The 19,932-nt window shown below is 35.3% G+C and overlaps 1 long non-coding RNA gene across 1 annotated transcript; it reads left to right on the top strand.

Moving 5' to 3' along the window:
- Nucleotides 1-2,260: 2,260 nt before the first annotated feature.
- On the top strand, nucleotides 2,261-18,524 carry LOC105707622 (uncharacterized). Its single transcript, XR_001105118.2, has 3 exons — nucleotides 2,261-2,327; nucleotides 10,123-10,237; nucleotides 18,447-18,524. It is a non-coding gene; the product is annotated as an uncharacterized LOC105707622 (long non-coding RNA).
- Nucleotides 18,525-19,932: the final 1,408 nt, after the last annotated feature.

Consider the following 19,932-nt stretch of genomic DNA (forward strand, 5'->3'; position numbering starts at 1 on the left):
ATTTCCTTTAGATGGCATGGTATGCATGATGTGACAACTCCCTAGCTGTAGTTAGGACCAGTACAAGGCAATATTTCAGTGTTGGACAGTCCATTTGCTTTAAGGCCTCAGACAGAAAGTCAACAGAGAGCTCAGTGCCATTGGCGAATGCCAGGCATTTGTGGCAGCTGCTGAAAGCTCTGCACCACCCTCTGAAGGGCCATTTTTGAAGATTTGGTTTTGCCCCACCTATGTTCTTTCCTGCTCACCTTGGTAAGCTTCTCCCAAACCTTTGGGAAAACTCTTGTAGCGTATGCTTACTGCAGAGTTGTTAAGTGGTTCTAGCTTTGGAAAGCTGTGCTTCCCTTACCTTTAAAAATCAATTTGGAGGAATGTGATTTAAAAACCAAGCCTGGCCTGGTGCAGTGGCTCATGCCTGTAATTCTAACACTTTGGGAGGCTGAGGTGGGCAGATAGCAGGAGGCCAGCAATTTAAGACGAGCCTGGCCAAAATGGTAAAACCCTGTCTCTACTAAACTACAAAAATTAGCCAGGCATGGGAGCATACCCCTGTGTGCTCTGGTCCCAGCCACTCAGGAGACTGAGACAGGAGAATCCCTTGAAACTGGGAGATGGAGGCTGCAGTAAGCCGAGACTGCCCCACTGCACTCTAGCCTGGACAACAGAGTGAGACTCCATCTCAAAAATAATAATAATAATAATTAAAATAAAGAAAATAAAACAAAAAACCAGGCTAAAGAAATAAGATGAAAGGAATGACTGAATGCTCAAATCTTGTCTAATGCAATAAGGTCAAGGATTTTAGAGCAATTAATGGTAATTGATCATTCTTAAATATTTTAAAAATCTGCTATCACAATTGAAGATAGATTTATTTTTTTAAATGCATACATCACTGTAATGTGAAAGAAAATATCTGAAGAGTCATAGAGGTAGCAATCAATAATTTTTGGGAGATAGTCTTAAAAAGAGAATTGGTTTTCCATTATAGTACTTTTCAAATAGAAAGGATAGATGAAGGTAAAATGCAAGAATAAAAATGGATTTATTTGTTATTTTACCTCCACCCTATGTCTAGTCTCTACACAGATATTTTTTCAAAAGCCATATATACAAATACTCAACAGATGGGCAAAAGCAGCCTTGAGGAGGGCTTAATGTAAACACCTGCCCTTCTTTTCTGTGGCGCCCTCACAATTTATGGGTGTTTCTGATAATAATGGGGCATTCTTGTTTGGGAAGCATAAATTCTCCTGTTTAAAATATAGGCTGTTTTTTTTTTTATTTTTTTCTGTAGATTTTTACTACCATTGAAGGACACTGGGAAAGATAATGAGGCTCTTGATGTTGGAGGAAAAAAATCATGAATTCTTTTGGATTTTCTAATCATATGCATTTTTTCCAAAGTTTTGAGGAATGATGAAATGGTGGAGGAAAAGAATTCAGACTTTCCTCTAAATGCATAAAAGAATAATATCTCTTCTTGCTAACTAAACAGACATCATAAACAAACACTTAAACTGGTAAACAACGAACAACCAAGAACACCCACTACTATTCTAGCATCATCCTTCTGGATACCTGCAGTTTCTGTTGTTAGTGTTTTTAATACCAATTCAAGAGATATATGTGGATCTTATATTTTCAAAAATATTTATAAGTTGTTCTCTACAAGAATTTTATCAACTCAGAGGAGCTACTTTTACACTTCAATATATGCATTTTTCTTATATTGGGACTTTGTTGCAAAGAGTCAAAATCCTCGCATTCCTTGCATTATATGTTTTTGACTGTTTGCCTTTTCGTTTCTGAAATTTAAAATAGCCATATAAAATCTCCATGGAAGCCATAAAGATGTCCTTCTTTGGCTTATCCCCTTTTTGGATGGTAGGCCATTGTGCTTACAGTTGAGGGAGTGTGCATGGTACAAAAAGCCATTACTATCTTTTATCAGACAAAGAATATAAAGAAATCCAGGCAACTTCTCAGTACAAAAGCCTGACCTCTTTGGCCTCTGGGGCCTAAGGCCTAGACAATCATCCAAGCCTGGATCTTTCCTGCAAACCGATGCAGGGAAGATCTGAGAAAGGACACAGATTGCATCTTTTAGAATCAACGTCTGAGGTCTGAGGATCTAACGGGTTCTAGCTACACAAAGAATAAAGTTGAATGCTCCTTCTCAAGGTAACCGAATAAAGGAAAAAGTCAGCAGTACAGATCTTAATTCTTTAAAATTTAAAAGCTAATTTTGTGTCTTTTAGTCAATTTCCTGCACAGGAAGGAAGAATTTATTAACTGCCTTCTGGTATTAAATGGAGTGCTAATGGGTAAGTACAACAATTCAACAGGTACCAAGTAGATATATAGAGGCATTATGTCAATATTAATCGTAATGCCTTGCAAATGCATTTGTAAAATGATAGCTTTTTTTTCTCCCCTGTTGAGTTTATTTTGGGAACCTTCTCTCTCTCTAAATACTGCTATATCTTATTCTGGAAAACAGAATACTGTATGGTTTTATTTATTAATTTATCCTATGAAATGTTATTGTATAGTTCTAAGCAACAGGGAGGAGGAGAAGTCAAGTGTTCAGCTGTTTAGAAAATAATAATGATGAAAGCAATTGAGGGGCTGAATCAGATTTAGGAAGAAATTTTCTCATTTGAAGTACAAGATGACAACCCTAAACCATGAATGCTTATATAAAATGCACTCCCAAGAACTTGGAAGCAGCAACAACTTCTCTTCAGCAAAAAGATAAATGTTCACTTTTTAGATTCTGCATCCTATTTTTGTTCTTCATCTTTTCTTTAGAAGTTTAGCCTGATTCAATTGTCAATAGGAACAAAACACATAAAGCTACAAGTTTTATTTAAGTTTATAGAAAAATGAAGGACGATTATTAATGCCACTCTCAATGAACTTGTTTAGATCTCTTATCTGGATCAGGTGCCACTTAGAAGAACAAAAGAGATTTCTTCCATAATACGTTTGACTTAAAACCACACGGTGGGGCCCTTTTGCATTTCTGCAGAATGAATGTTTTTACCAATACCCCAATTATGGATCCTACTCTTGGCTGTTCTTCTGTACAGTGCACTGAGACTCATGTTCTTTCTAATGAGAGGAGAGATGACTTCAGATGGAGATCACTAGACCTTCGAATAATCCCATTTTCTTCAAGATTTAGTGGGGGATGCGGGAGAATAAGCCATTTATTCTTTTTAGTTGTTACCTTCATATTTCTTTGAATATTGGAATTTATCTCAATTTTCCTTTTGAACCATTAACCGTTTTTCTTTGCTTATCTTTCATCAACAAAAAAGGGTAGAGGGCGCTTGTAATGGAAAGGTTATTATTCAGTGAAACTGGAATCTCAGTCCTGATCAGAGAGGGGCATGGAGAAACAGAGCGTCATGAAATTTTCTAACTATGGAAAAGTTAGGAATGTAAAAATTAAATAAATAAAGGCCTACCCTGACCAATACTCATGTTTCCTATATAGAGGCCACCATTTGGAGACATAAAATTAAAGAAATAAAGGCCTACCCTGATCAATATTTATGTTTCCTATATTGAGGCCACCATTTGGGGACATTTGGTTTGATAAATTTAGGATGTAGGGAGGAAGAAAGGGTAAAAAGGATTTTAGGTCATGCTACGCATCCCTAAAGGCTCAGTTAAATTTCTTTTCAGACAAATCTGTTGTATGATGAGAGACACCGAAAATAGAAAACATTTAAAAAATGGCTCATGATTACACATACCAGCTCAAAGGAAATGACAAACAATTTTGTCAGGAAGCATCAAGGCAAACTGCAGTGACCATAGTGAACATTTCATCACAGACTTCTCTTTTCTCAAATATAGTATCAGAGTATCTTTAATGGTCTTATATTTGGAAATATGACTCTACTTAAGCATGACATTTTAATTCCTGAGGGAAAATGTCCCTGTGCTGTAGTATGATAAGTTAGAACCATAGAACTCAAAGTTCTGAAATTAAAATTAATACGAAGGACTTCTAATTTGTACTAAAGATATAAAGCCCCAATTTGAATTACAAATATTCTGCTGCCTTGTTGATTAAATATATAATTTTCCAGAGGAATATTTTGCTGGTATATTCTCCATCATAACATTCTCAGCATAATTTTCTAAACTAATGTTTAAGTAGAAGATTTAAAGCCATCTTTAACATCATGATATGCACGCTGGAGCTTTCAGTTCTCACCTAAAAGCCAAGTTTCAAACACTAAACAAAAAGAGAAAAGTCAAGCAGAAAACAAGTACACACACACACAAAAATTGTGCATCCTTAGTAAAGGAAATTTTCTTCAGACTTTCTAATTTCTAACTAGCTAAAGTGAAAAATAACAAGCTTACAATGGAAATAATTCAACCAAGTAGGAGGAATTTGAGAAGCAATAGCAGTGGTGTATAAATTACATGCACATGCAGACATTGCCACACAGATATAAATAATCTTGTTTCAAATGGGCCATAAAGTTTAAATTACTTTCCACACCAACAAAGTAAGACCAAGAAAAAAATACTAAAAACAAAAACAAAAACCAACTAACTTTGGTTAAAATAATACTGTGACTCTCTAAGGAAAACACAAAATAAGTAGTAGTTGATAACTTAATGGTTACCCTGGGTTTCCATAAACATGTCGCTTTCAACATTAAAAATATCATTGGCTTCTAATTTCTAAGAGCTGAGAAACGAGGACTAAGGGTGGACTCCTGGATTTCCATCTTCATGTGTCTTAAATTGTTAGTTCATGTAATATAAAGCTTTTATAAGATTCTTATCATAAGGCACTAAATATCTGTGTAGGAATCAATGTGGGTCCCACTATTCTTTTGAATTTTAATAAAAAATATAATTAAAACATTTCATACCTATTCAGGTTTCACAGTATTCAAGTACTCATCTCTACAAAATAGTGGTGTTTTAAGCTCTGAGTTAATAAAGCAATAGCCTTAAGATCTTACTTTAAAATCTCAAAGGCAATATACAATCGAGGAAAAACTGAAAATGCAGAAACATGGAAGAACAAAGATGAAAAAAGAGGAAGAGCATTCAGCCATTCTACTTTGTTTCTCATATATATTTGTGTGTGGTGAGGGGAGGGATTATATTCTCATATACACACCTATACACCTACACATAAAATCATGTTTGCATTGTTTTGCAGCTATATCTTTCACTTTACATTATTATGTGAATAAATTTTTATACTACTTAATATACTTCTAGATATTATTTTTCTTCAGATAATATTTCATTGTATGTTTTCTGTTTTTCTGCATTAATCTAATATTTCTGCAAACTTAATTGTTTTCAAACTTTTGCTGTTTTACATACTATTGCAATAATTATTCTTGGACCTATGTTTTAGTGAATAACCTCCATTTCTTTTCTATAGGATACATTCCTAAAAGTGAGATTTCTAGGTTAAAGCATGTTGTACTCTGAAAAGCTTGAATCACTTTGTATGACCACACATAAAATCTCACTGTCATACACTAATTAACGCCAATCTGAAAAAGTAGACATTGTAACAAATTAGTTTGTTTACTTTTCTTGACTTACAAAATTTTATCTATATTCATAAATGTACTGACCAATTTTCTAGTAAAGTGCTGGTCATTTTCTTATTGAATTGTGAGACCATTTTATTTATAAAGCATATTATCTTTTGGTTAGTCAAATATGAACATTATACCCAGGTTTTTATTTGCCTTACATTTTCTTATAGTGATCTTTTAATTCAAAACTTGTTTTGCTAGTGTAGTGAAATCTATCAACCATTTTTCCCTTTGGTTTCCTGCTTAGAAAGAATTTATTCTTGCAATAATTATGACTAGCATTTATTGAAAGCTTACTATGTGCTAAGTGACATGTTCATTGAGTGAAAATAACCATTTATTTCTTCTTTTTAGTTAAATTTTAATGTATCTGGAATTTATTTTGGTTAATTATTTAAAGAAGGACTCTAACTTTATTTTTTGCCCAATGATGGCCAATAAAGCAGGATTTGGTGAATAATTCAATTTTTCAAAATTGAATTTGAAATGGCACCTTTATTATGCATATTTTAACAGGAATATGCAAAATAATTATGGCATACATGGCATTCTTCTGTGACTTGTGAAGATAATATTGTTAATTTTAATTTTTAAAAATATACGTACATGCTTATTACTTCCATTAATAGTATGGTTCTTAGAGAAGTTCATGGATGTTACTTAGAAATGTGAGCTTTCTTTTATAACTTAAGCTGCAATCTCAACTCTCAAGTGTATGTAAATTTCAACCAAATAATATAAAATAACGCTGACTAGTATTTTTACTATAAAAATTATAACAAGAATCAGCAGCATAAAGCTTGTCCTAGTCATTCCAATGGGACTCTACCCAGTGAAAATATTATACACTTATGTTGCATATCAAGGTATTAAAAAAGCCATAGTGCGAATAATACCAGCTTGAAAGCAATTTATAAACCTTATTTTATGTGTGTGAAAATACTAAAATACTTTATGTCAGATGAAGAATTAGCTTCCTGTCAGGAAAAATTTAAATTAAGACTTCTTGGTTTACAACTTGGCAAAATCACATCTGAAACCCATTTTTTGAAGCTCTATAAATCAGCAGAGCTTAGCAGAGTACAATTTTGTTGTTATTATTGAATGTGAAAATATTTAGATCTAGACTGGCAGTGTTTCCCAATCGTGACAAGTAAAAGCAATCACCTAGATATTAAATTCTGAAAAAAAAATCAAAGAATATAAATGCACAGAAAAAAAAGAACCTGTAGCACTATTTCTTTCTAAGAGTATGAATGCTAAAAATAAATAACGGGCAGAATCTCTAGAATATGCTCAACCTTTTTTTTGAAAAATATAAATATTAAGAGAGTGAAAAACTTTTAATCAAATGTCTACCCAGGAGAGCCACCTTTCTTAACAATATTTTTGAAATAGAAAATATGTAGATTTTTTCCTTTTCTCATTTTGCTTTTCTGGATAGGAAACTATGGATTTATTTTTGGGAGAAAGAAGGGTGTGTTTGTTTACTTAGTTGAGAACTGTCCCTAGATATGAGCCTGGTTACATTTGATGCTCCTGCCCAAGGGTCCTTTTGCAGAATAAAACTAGAACAGGCATACCCATTGCATGGATGGCTGCAAGAGAATCTATTTCACATCTATTGTATCATCAATGGAAAAGCAAAGCTTCCATTTTATCATTTCTAATTCTTTAAAAAATGGGTGTAGCCGGGTGCAGTGGCTGACACCTGTAATCCTAGCACTTTGGGAGGCTGAGGTGGGCAGATCATCTGAGGTCAGGAGTTCAAGACCAGCCTGGCCAACATGGTGAAACCCCAACTTTACTAAAAAACTAGCTGGGTGTGGTGGCAGGTGCCTGTAATCCCAGCTACTTGGGAGGCCGAGGCAGGAGGATCACTTGAACATGGGAAGTGGAGGTTGCAGTGAGCTGAGATTGCATCATTGCATTCCAGCCTAGGCAACAGAGAGAAACTCTATCTCAAAAAAAAAAAGGGGGGGGGGGTTGTGATATCAAATTAAAATCACATTAATTTGTGATATATATTCTAATAAAATCTCTTAGTTAAAAAATTGTAGAATATATTTTATCGGGAGTGGTATAATTTACGAGGTTAAAGGAAGCACTCTGGAACCTGACCACTTTGGTTTCTGCCCTAGCTTTGCCATTTACTGTTTGTGTGGCATGGGGGAAGTTACTTAACCTCCCTGAGCCTCAGTTTCCACACCTGTGAAAGGAGAGTAAAACAATAAGGTTGTAAGGAGACTTGGAAGGTGTTAATATATAAAAGAACTGGGAACACTGGTGGACACCCCTTAGGTTCCAGAAAAGACACAGTTATTCCTATTTTCTAACTGTAAATGACATAACTTTTAATGCTGGCTTTTTTAGTCTTTAGTAGTTTTGAAATTGACAGAAATAATGTAACTAGACTTTGCTGTTTGGAACAGAAATAAAACAAAAATATCTTAAAGAAAATGACAGAAGATAAGCCATGACAAGTCATCTGATTTAATGCCACTGACCAAAGTCCCCAAGCCCCTTTTCGTATAATCTTAGGCTAATCAAAGCCAGCAAGTCATCAAACCCTTGGATAACTGAAATAAAATCCTAAATGTGACTTTATGGGATAACATAAAAATGGAAAATTTTTGATTTTTTTTTCCTTTTCCTAAAATAATACCTAAGGAAAATAAAGCAACTAGACTATATTTTATTCCTATTTAACCAAAAGATTAGCACAGTGGGTTACTGGTTTTCTTCTACTTTTTTTTTTCAAATTTTCCATTAAGCAAATTCTTTTAAAACAAATTTGAACTTTTCCCATCCCAATGATTCCCACGGACAGTTGGCAAAGAATCTTGGATAACTTGCAAAACTGGGATTTTTTCCAGGCATGAGTAACTTGTTAAAAAGCCACTATTTCCTTAATAATAACAGTAAATAGAGTTCACATCCACATATCCTCGGTGGCCCACTGGGGAAAGTTTTGTGTGTGTTTGTGAGTGAGTGAGTGTGTGTGTGTGTGTGTCTATGTGTGTGTATATGATATCTTTTTTTTTAATTCATAAAACACTTGGCTCTCAATATGTCTGTTTATATTTCACTTCTTAAAAATAAATATACACGTTTATGCCAGTTGAGGTTAAAAGGTATCCTTTTTCCAGTTGCCTGCTGTGTGCCAATGATTTTATGATGGATGGGTTTAGAATACCTAGCTAGAACTCTTGAAGAATATTTTCCTTCAATTTATTCTAATTTTTTAAAAATTTAATCACTATGTAATTAAAATACATGTTTTCATGAAATTTGATTTTATTAGAAAAGCTCAAGTAAATATTTTGAAGACTTACAGGAAAAACGAAATGTATAATTTTAAATTCAAAGAGCAAAGTCAGTTTTCTTTTTGAACATTGGGATGGAGTGTATGGTAACCGTTAGCAGTTACTATGAGTATAAATCTCCATTTTATCTGTGGATAATAATAGGATTTTCCCATTTACAAGATTTGTTAAGGGAGATGTGCTTTAAAGTTATTATTGTAAAAATTTGTTGTGTAGATGTGTTTAATGAGGCAGGCAGAGGTAAAGGGGGACTTTGCAAGGTCACATAATGATACAGCCTGGGTCAGGGACTAGAATTTACAAGAGGCATTTCTGTCCCATATCATTTCCTAGTGCTGCGTCTATACCAGAATGTTCTATAATTCTCTTTATCTGGGTGTTGAACAAACAAACTTCTCTTGTCTTTGCAGTCCTAGACTGGGTATATTTTGATAACAGGCAGTCCCGTGAGATATCCTGCATTTCCTGCTTCCGGTCAGATGTTCCAGAAGAATAACTTCTCTACATATGTTTTTGCGTTTTTGATCACAATCCCAGCTGGAATCAGGAAGTTTGGAGGCAGCATGGAAATGGAAACTCATTGAAAGTCACAGCAACATTGTTTTGACTTTCAAAAATATTTAATTTTCTGGTGATCCTTAAGAGGATTTTAAAAAGTCCGTATCAGCTATTATCTACTAAAACTATGCTACTACTTCAGTTCCTTATTCAAGATACATTTTTATTTACAAGAATAGGGTCCCTGTTATGTGGGAAAAGATTGCCCAAGTTCAGGTACCCAGCCACAGAAAGATCTAAGTTTAGAACTTTTAAAATTCTTAATTGAGGGCTTAATTAAAACATTAGACATTACCATTGGTTTCAGTTACTTCTTGTGCCCAATATAAAACATGATGTCTTATAATTTCTCTGATGAGAGTAATGTATTTAAACAGAGGAAGAAGGAATGGGTAACTCAGTCTTCTCAAAAAGCTTAAAGATGAATTCGCAATATTGTTTTTTTAAGCCATTCTAGAAGAAATACTTTGTTCCCAGCTTCACTTTGCTTATTTGTGGTATGTTTGTGTTCAGGTTGTCTAATTAGGATTAACTTAAAATGTGTATGGAATGTTTAGATAGTGACTGGTCCCTAAAATGTGTTAGAAAATGTGAACCCTTTTACTGATGTCCTTTTCCTTTTCACTCCCCTCGGAATGCAGGCCTGATACTTTTTAACAGACTGGGATTTTTAGAGACATCAATAAAACACTTCACCTAAGCTGGAGCTGATTCTGTTGTCTGGGAAGATTCAGATTGAAATAGAACAAGCAGAAGGTAGGTTTTCCTGCTAATTTCTACCACCATCATTTACATTATTAATGTTTTATTAAATTTAGATGCACACATATGTTCATTGTGGCACTATTCAAAATAGCAAAGATATGGAATCAACCTAAACACCCATCAATGGTAGACTAGATAAAGAAAATGTGGTACATATACACCATGGAATACTATGCAGCCATAAAAAAGAATGAGATCATGTCCTCTGCAGGGACATGGTGGAGCTGGAAACCATCACCCTTAAAGAAAACTAATGCAGGAACAGAAAACTAAATACCATATGTTTTCATTTATAAGCGGGACCTACAAGTAGACAACTCATGGATACAAAGAGGGGAACAACAGACACTGAGGCCTATTGGAGGGTGGAAGGTGGAGGAGAGAGAGGATCAGAAAAAATAACTGTTGGGTACTAGACTTGGTACCTGGATGAGAAAATAATCTGTACAACATACCCCCATGACGTGATTTTGCCTACATAACAAACCTGCACATGTACCCCTGAACTTAAAATAAAAATTTAAAAAATTTAGATAACTTCTTAAGGAAAATAAATAATAATATATATTGTTATTCCTAAAATCCTGACACAATCTCCAGTTGGAGATCTGGCACAATTGCTGTCATTTTGCTTCAAACAAGGTGGAGAAAGTCAATGGAGAAGTCCCAAATATTCTCTCTCATTCGACCTCTTTCCTGTGATCCATCTGAAACTTCAGGAAGAATTTGCTTTATTGTTGTTGTTGTTTGTTTTTTTCTGTTTTTTTGCCTTTGTCTTTTTATTTTTGGTATCTTTTCTAATGAAAATTCCAACGTGTGGTCATTTTGTTGTTGTTGTTGGTATGGACCACATAAGAAAATAACCAATATTTATTGAGGATCATGTAATCCCTTGTCTCATATAATCTCGTAGCAGTCAAGTGACATAGGTGTTCTTATCCCTGTCTTTTATTATGGGAAAGGGAGGTTAGTTGTGGTTAAGTTGGGTCAAGTTCATGGATACCATATGGCAAAGCTAGGATTCAAATCAAAGTTATGCACCTTCAAAGACTCTGTTCTTTCCACTGAATTCCCTGCCCTTCTGTTTCTATTAAGGGGTGGGATTCTGAGCACCTATCATCAGAGTCAAAGAGCAGAATTCTCCAAGAGTAAAATCCCCCAGGGCAAGCACACACGAATGTGGTTTAAAAATGCAGCTGGAAGGCATTTTCAATCAATGTTAACTTTCTTGGGTGGGATAACCACTTGATGTAGTGAATTCCCTTGCACTTGGAGAGATGCTCCATGAAGTGTTCAGATGTACAGAACTTGATATCTGTAGCTTACTTTCACATGATTCAGCAAAATATTAATCATCGATGAATCCAGCTGCTGGGTATTTAGGTGTTCATTGTACTAATCTTTTATGGCTTTCATAGACTTGAACATTTCCAAAATAAAAAGCTGAGGATAGGGGTAACTTTTGTTCACTTTGGATAACAGAAAATCTTAGTCCACCCACTGTGACCCAGAGAATCAACTTTCCTATCTCCTGACTTTCCTGTATCTTCATTTGTAATCAATGTTGATAATAACAGTTTTAAAATTCTGATTTATAGAAGACAGACTAGGCAAGCAGATGTTCTACTGTTGGTGATTATGAGTTTCAGTGTTGTTGAGTATTACAAACCAAAATGTTATGCCAGATTTCGGGATCCCTTGAGTAGTCGTGAAGCTATCAATGGGGTTCATGGGTACTATTAAAAATGTAGTTTCCCCTGAGCTTGGGGTTTTTGGTTGACTGTCCTGTTGCTACCTAGGAACATATTTGAGCTTACTAAATGCTGAATTTAGTTAACCGCAGGACTCCATGAGCCCATGGGGCTTTCTTAGGATAATCATTCATACTTACGAATAAGAGTAGAGAAAAAAGGGAGACACCTTAACACATAAAGGGTATGTTGTGAAAATGTGAATCCCATTTAGTTAAGCACCTACTATATACATCAGTTACTGTAAGAGAATTTCTTCTTTCCTTCTCCTTCCCCTCCCCTTTCCCTTCTCTCTTCTCCATTTCCAAAGTAAGTACTTATAATACCGCTTTCATAGAGTAAGAGTCTGAAATTCAGAGTTTTAGTAAAGACCAGTAAACTCTGGATTTACTCTCAAATCATTAGTTTCCACAAATACATATTGAGTGCTTGTTATGTGTCAGGCACTGGTGCCTGCCAACAAAAGATTGTTTAGTAAGAAAGATTTTAGCTTCAGAAACTATGCTTTGCAAGGAAGGCAGAAAACTACACAGGAAGCACACATTTATTTGGCACCAACTATGTGTGAAGCATTAGACAAACATCTTTAAATTATATTTAGGTCAAGTTCATTGGGATATGGTTACAGAAGAAATAGAAGATATAATGACATTAAGCTCCTCATCTGGTTGAGGAAAGACAACTAACAACATTAAAAAATATGGGGATTAAAAGGCAATGGCACTGGGAGTCTGGGTACCCTGAATCTAGTAGCTTCTCATCTATAAATCCCACCACATCATGTCTTATAGTCCTCATTCAAGCTGTCCCATAGACAGACCTAAAGAATAATAATACAGATCGTTATGCCAGAATATTTGATCCACAGAGCATGCCCAATCAATTTGCATGGAGAATATAGTTCTCTGCAGGGCTGATGTTCATGGTGGACCTATGCAATTCGAGGAATTCTTATCTCAAAGATGGGGATAGTGAAATATGGGGCCAAGTGCAAGGCAGGGAAGACAATTTGGTCTTGGGAAGCTAAGACACAGACAACAGCTTTTCTAGGAGTCTTCTGACTGAATCTTTCTGGATCAGGTGAACAACATGGGTAACAATTAAGTGGGAGGGTCCTAGAATCATGGCCACTGTCCTGGAAACTCCAGCCATCTGAAGGATGGAGGACCCTCACTGATAATGAAGCCAGAGTAGACACGTGCGATCAGGTGGTACCAAAGTGCATATGGAACCTCGGTGGACGGGAATCCCATGGTGACACTCTGAGACTTCCTGGCTGAGTCACTCTGCATGCTGACCCAGGTCTCTTCAACATCCTCCCCATAACATACCCCCACATTTTATGTTACTGAATTTCATGGCTCCTATTTATCTCACTATGGCAAAGCTTTGCCTTAATTTTCTTAAGATTATGCACATCCCAGCCATCTATTTTTCTTTTCTTTTTATTTTTCTTTCTTTTTTTGTATAAAAGAAAGACAGATTGTGACATGTTAAAAAGTCACTTCAGAAATACTGACACCAAACTGATACTTTTCCCTTTATGCAACTGAGGATTGAAAGAAAACTAGCTAAACTATTATGTGTCAAATTAAGAGCACAATAAACCTCTTTATTACTGATATGAAATAATTTTAAATATGCATTATTAAAGCAAAACAATGTATCCTATATATACACATACACGCACACACACTGTACAAATATATACATATAAATTTGCTTATTGCATCTGAGTAAAAAGATCTCTAGAAGATTCACAAAAAATTTATAGGATGAGAAAGGAATGAATTGAACACTAGAGTAAAAGGGCAATTTTTACTGCATTAGCTTTTGAAATCTAAATCCAATGATTAGATTAAGTGAATGTGATACTTATTCAAATGTAATTTTCTTGAAGTGAAATAATTAAAAAGGGAGTGACTTTATGATTACAGATTTTCAGACATTATTGTTCTGTTTTTAAATCACTTGAAATTTTCCTGTGCTATACTTTGGAAAGCAATTGAAATAATTATAATAATAAAATATTTTACATAGTTTCTGGAACTTTCAAAACATTAATTAAATATGGTACCTCTTAAGAGATATAGGTTTACTTCTTTTTTAAAATAGGTCTTCCTTTTGAGGTTTTAGGTTCCACAAAATCACAGTCTTCAGCAGATGATTGGAGATATTTTCCCAAATATTGGGGACAGACTTGATAAAGGGGAAAACTGAATATAAACTTTAACAGAGTACTTTCTGTTCCAAGGACCAGCACTCAACTGTAATTAATTTCTAAGCTATTTTTGCCAAATTAGTGCAGCCATTGTACATTTTTAGCCTCTTATGCTATCTTGATATCCTTAATGTCATCTCAAAACTATTTTTATACTATGTATTATTAAAAAATCCAACTTGGGTATTTGGTAGGTTAAGATATGTGAGAATAAAGCTTCATCCTCAACAGATGCCCCACTTAGGCATAACAATCTAATTCTACTTAATTTAGTCACTGGCACCTTCGCCTTTCCCTGTCAAAGTGAATCAACCTGAGTGCTAATTTTTGAAGCAAAACCTCTGTGATCATTTCACTCATGATTTAATCCAGATCTAACCTCGGGCCTTTAGAGGTTCAAGGTCAATGACCCAATTTACTCTGCCATCCGCCTCTGTATCAGTAACCATTGTTATTCCTTGCAAGGCTTTTACTACATAAATTATTTCTTCTGTGTATAGTCTTAACAAATTACGTGGGCAGTTAAAGGTGATTCCAGATTGCAACTTGAAGGAACTTGGCAAGAGGTTTTGGCTTCTCTGGCTTTTGATAAACACAGCAAAAACAGAATTGAATGCAATCTTTGCCTCCATTAGCAGAAGACAACGAGGAAGAAATTAATTAACTTTCTCCAATGAGAAGAAACTAGTCATTGGCATCTTTGCCAATTGTAAACTAATTGTTCTACAAAGAAATCCCGGAGCTTAAACACGCCATATAAAATCAGAAAGGAAATAAAGGTATGGGTATCACATTAAATGTTTTTACAGATGAATGAACATACATGAGCTCAAATCTGGGGCCCTTATTTATTTATTTTTTTTAACAGCTAATGTTTCCTTGGTCTCCTTCAGCCATAGCAGTTAATACATTTTGTGAATTTCCTTTTATGTTTTAAATAATTTTTCCTTCCCTGGTGTCTCACTAGCACATCTGCCGGGAGCAGCAGGCACGTTGGAGAAAGTCTCCTTAAGTAAAGGAGCTATCCCAGGGATGCACCAGCCCCACTGGGGGAATTGCTGCTCCAGGGCTTTACCCCTCCCAGGAGGAGTTAAACTGGGTTTCTGTGTCAAAGATGCTGAATGAAATTGGGAGTGGAATTGTTAAAATTGGAAATGACCTATTTAACTACATGCACGTTCCCTACAACTAGTATAAATATGTCCAACTTTCTAATTTTCTCATCAGAATAAACTTATCATAGACTTTGATGCAGAAAGTCTTTTTAACAATGTGTTAAAGGAAAAAGAACACACATGATTGATCTTTATAAATCCATAGCATCTTTATGACTTTTGATTCTCTGTCTTAATTTGAAGAACACAAGGATGGCTTACATCCCACTGAAGCTTAGGGGAGAAAACATAGTGGGTTGGGAGGTGCTAAGATAGGTAATAGAAAAGCTTGTAAACTCTATTTATTTTGGCTCCTTTACAGATCAGAAACAGAATGCATAGTTATCTGACAGTTACAATATAATGCTGCACTGTAACTTACTTGCCAAATTCCATAGCTCTGTGTGCACAATTTGAATTTTTCACAAAATTTCATACTTATAAAATCACATAATAATTTTCATTTCACCCTTCCTAAATCAATCATTAGCTACAAACCTAAGCAAAGCCCAAAAGTTATTGCTAGGGAGAGTTAAATAGTATTCCCTATGGACAATGATTATAATTTTATTAAAAAGACATGTAAATATCTTAGTATCAACTTATTTGTTACTTTAAGGAACATACTTTCAAATGTCCTAAAACCAGAAATGCAGAGATAAGACAGAGATTATTTAAGCGAAATCCACTAGGAGGCTGCTATAATGTATTCTAATTAGACTTGTTACGAGTAGACATGCATGTTTCAGGTCGAGGCCTCTAACAACTATTCAAAGAGATTCTGCATTTAGAACTTAAAAATGCATAACAAATTTTGCATGGACTACAGACAAATACATGTTTCAGCTAAAAAACTTCAGATCTGGCATGAACCTCATACAGCGTTTTTCTTTTCCTTTTAACAAAAGAATATTTTGTTTTTAGAAAATAGGATTATTTCCCCCTCCCACTTTTTTTTTTTTTTTTGGTTATGTGACCTTTAAGAAAAGGTTGTGCTGTATATTTCAGCCACCAAGTATTGAGAAAATTGCATTAACAGTAAAATAATATTCTTACTGCCAAGTGTACAAATATTCACTAACAGCAATCTTATTCTCCAAGGCCCAGAGTAGTGCTTCATCATGCTAGCATGGCCACTGTGACAGAAGTCTTCCCTGAAATCCATCCACCCCTCTGTCATTCACAGCTTTCTTATTCAAACCAGCTCAGCGCCCTGACTGGCTGGTTGACCCGTGGCCCTAAGCCCTGCAGTACTCAGTGGGCAGAGAGTTCCTCTGGGACCTTCTGTCCTGGCTTGACTGGTGACTCTCACCATTGGGATTGCTGTCCATGAATTTTTTAGGACAGAAAGTGGGGACTCACAGAAAAGCTGTCCCATAGGCTAGTTATAAATAAGACTAATACAAACACACATAGGTATATTTATTTGTATTTGCAATGAGTTTATTTGTAAATGCAATAAGATATATATTTTTAAAAAAAGGTATGTTCTTTGGGAAAATATTATTTCTTGATGCAATTTATTTTTAATCAGGCTACAGAGGAACTCAGGTAAATGTTGATAATGCTTATAGGCCTCAGATTCTATTTGTTTTACAGGCTGAATATCCAGTAGGCTTAAATGAAGGTCTAAATAAATAGATTACTTCTGAGTCTTCAACTAAATGAAGAGCAGAGTGATGAACTATAATATAATGTTAGTTTATGCGATTTTCATTGGTACCCAGTATATTCAAGTAGAACTTTTTAAGTGGAACCTTCAATCTTTTTCACAAAATTCACAGTTGCAGTGGTTTGGATGTGTGGGCCTGCCTGTGCGTGCTTTTATTTTCTTTCCCTGTGCTGCCCCAGCTATGACTGGGAGGATCAAATCCACAGCAAGTTCATTTCTGGGCCAACTCTGCCAAATTATAGGACTTAGAACAGCAAACCCTGATTTAAGTTCCTAGTGTGAACTTGTCCACAACTCTTGGGGTGAAAAGCCAGTTCATATCCATTAATTAGTCTACTCCATCTCAATCCATTTTATTTTATACCTTTCAGGAAATATAGTTACGTGAGCTATATTTGGATAAAGTAATGCTATCAACTTCAGAAATACATCCATTCCTTGGAAAATGATTACTACCTAGCTATGCTTTAATGTTTTTCCCCAAGATTAGAATTTTAGAAGGTTTTGTATATGGATTCTTGGTGATAATGGAGTAACTTAATGTGAAACAGCAGTGGGCAGATTATTCTATGGGCACTGAACTAAAATATTAAAATCATAAAGGTCACATGATTTTGTTAAAGACTATGCAGGCTGGAATTCTGGAAAATAATTTGTCTTACATGTAATGACTTTCTTTCCATTGTAGAAGTTCCATACAAGTATTAGATTTCAAAACAAATTAATTTATGCCTATGACTTGAAATTTTTACAATTTAGATATTTAAATACCAGAGTTCCATTTAATGGTATGAACAGGTTGTAGAGATTTGTTAATTTGAAATTCCATTTGGTAACAGATGCAATAACTTGTCTGGCATTAAAACCGAGTTTAAGGTAATCACTGCACTTGCTCTTTTGTTCTAAGTGCTTTACAATCCTTAATTCACATAAAACATCTGTGAAATTTAGTTAGGAGTGTGGTGAGTAAAATTTAATCCCTGTTTTTATACCAGCATGTTTGGAAACATGCTTACATATATTTGAATCTTGCTTGTGTGAAAAATACATGTGGGAATCAATGGAAAACCGTTTTAGTGATATCCTAAACCTTTAGGGCAATAGAAGATTAATGTGCTAACAGAATTAAAACTATGCCAAGCTACAGATTCTTTCCTTAATTGATTTTGACACCAATTGGAGGAATAACTGCAGAAACAAATGAAAATTTGGAAATTATTAAGTGGCCGAATACGACTTTGTTTAAGAGAACAACTGGTTTCTTTTCTATGTCATGAATTAAAATAGTTCTTTTGTTGAGAACATTCCTGTTAGGTAGGAATGGTGAGTGGGTGGCAGTGCCCAACTCTCGCCTCCTGTATCAAATGGAGACAAGATTAACTAATCCTGCTTTTTCCAGCAGGCCTGGAGTCAGCCCCAGCTTCTTCTCAGCTCTGCACCCTGGCAGCTGTCATCAGAGACGCACAGTTACACACCAGCAGGGTCTTTGGTGAAGTTCCTTTGATAAGTGATAATAAGGTAAATGCTTCAGAAACATTTTCCAGCATGGATGTAATAGAAAGGTTAGCATTAATAAAGCTACCGGAGAATGTGACATAGAAGATGTTTCACATAAATTTTATCTCCCCACTTACTAATCTGGAAATGTTTATCTACCACTTTCTATCACAAGGCACTAAGCTAGACACTGAGATAGATGCACACAAACTTTAATTCTTTATGTCCCAGTCCATTCCACAGAGGATTTAAATTAGTTCGCAAATATGTACACATAGGTGTACGTGTATGTATGTGCATACATATATGTGTGGGTGAATATAGGGTAAATACAGATAATGGAAGGACTTCTAGTAAAGGAAAAATGTGGATAAGGAAAAGTTAGAATAGATTAAGACTAATATGCAAGGCATAATTTCCATGAGGATATTGTAAAGTTGCGGAAAGTAAACAAAATTTTGGCCTCAAATTTACTTTCTAGAGATCAAAGCAAAGTGGGAAATGTAACCAGTTACAAAGATTTATAAATTAATAGGCTATATGCTAAAACCAAGTTAGGAGAGATTTTCCAGTTATTGAGATGAGAGGGAAAATTGTCCCATGGATTCTCGTTGAGAAAACACTGTACTATATGATGGGTGGGAGACTTGCCAACATCTACACAGTAATTAAAATATTCACTTCGATGTGACCATTCTTTTTTTAAGTCCTTAAGTATTCTAGTGACTTAACATCCAGGTAAAATACGGTAAAAGCAAGTCTGTGAAGAGGTAAAATATTGCAGGAAAAAATCTAACTCTCTTTTCATCTTGACTGAACCCACTGCAAAATTTAAAGAACTGCATTTAAATCAAACCCCATGGAAGTGATCATTCTGGTGCATGTGGGAGGTGGTGGAAAATGACTATAGGGAGTAGATATCCACACTCCTATTCCTGACACAGGGACTGTTGTTTTTCAGCTGTGTTACACGTGAGACTTCTGAGTAGTGCATCTCACATTAAGATATTTGGTAAGCATAAAGGAAAGCAGAGAATTTCTGGAGGCCATCCTGGGTAAAGATCTGAGGTACAGATACCACGTGGAGTTGATTAAACAAACATCATAGGTCATGCATGGTGGCTCACGCCTGTAATCACAGCACTTTGGGAAGCCAAGGCAGGTGGATCATGAGATCAAGAGATTGAGACCATCCTGCCCAACATGGTGAAACCCCATCTCTACTAAAAATATGAAACCTAGCTGGGCATGTAGGTACGCACCTGTAGTCCCAGCTACTTGGGAGGTTGAGACAGGAGAATAGCTTGAACCCAGGAGGTGGAGGTTGCAGTGAGCTGAGATTGCCACTGCACTCCAGCCTGGGCGACAGAGTGAGACTGTCTCAAAAATAA

This window comes from Aotus nancymaae, unplaced genomic scaffold (assembly GCF_030222135.1).
Source record: "Aotus nancymaae isolate 86718 unplaced genomic scaffold, 86718_ANA_hifiasm-v0.15.2.pri h1tg000014l, whole genome shotgun sequence".
Classification (NCBI taxonomy): Eukaryota; Metazoa; Chordata; class Mammalia; order Primates; family Aotidae; genus Aotus; species Aotus nancymaae.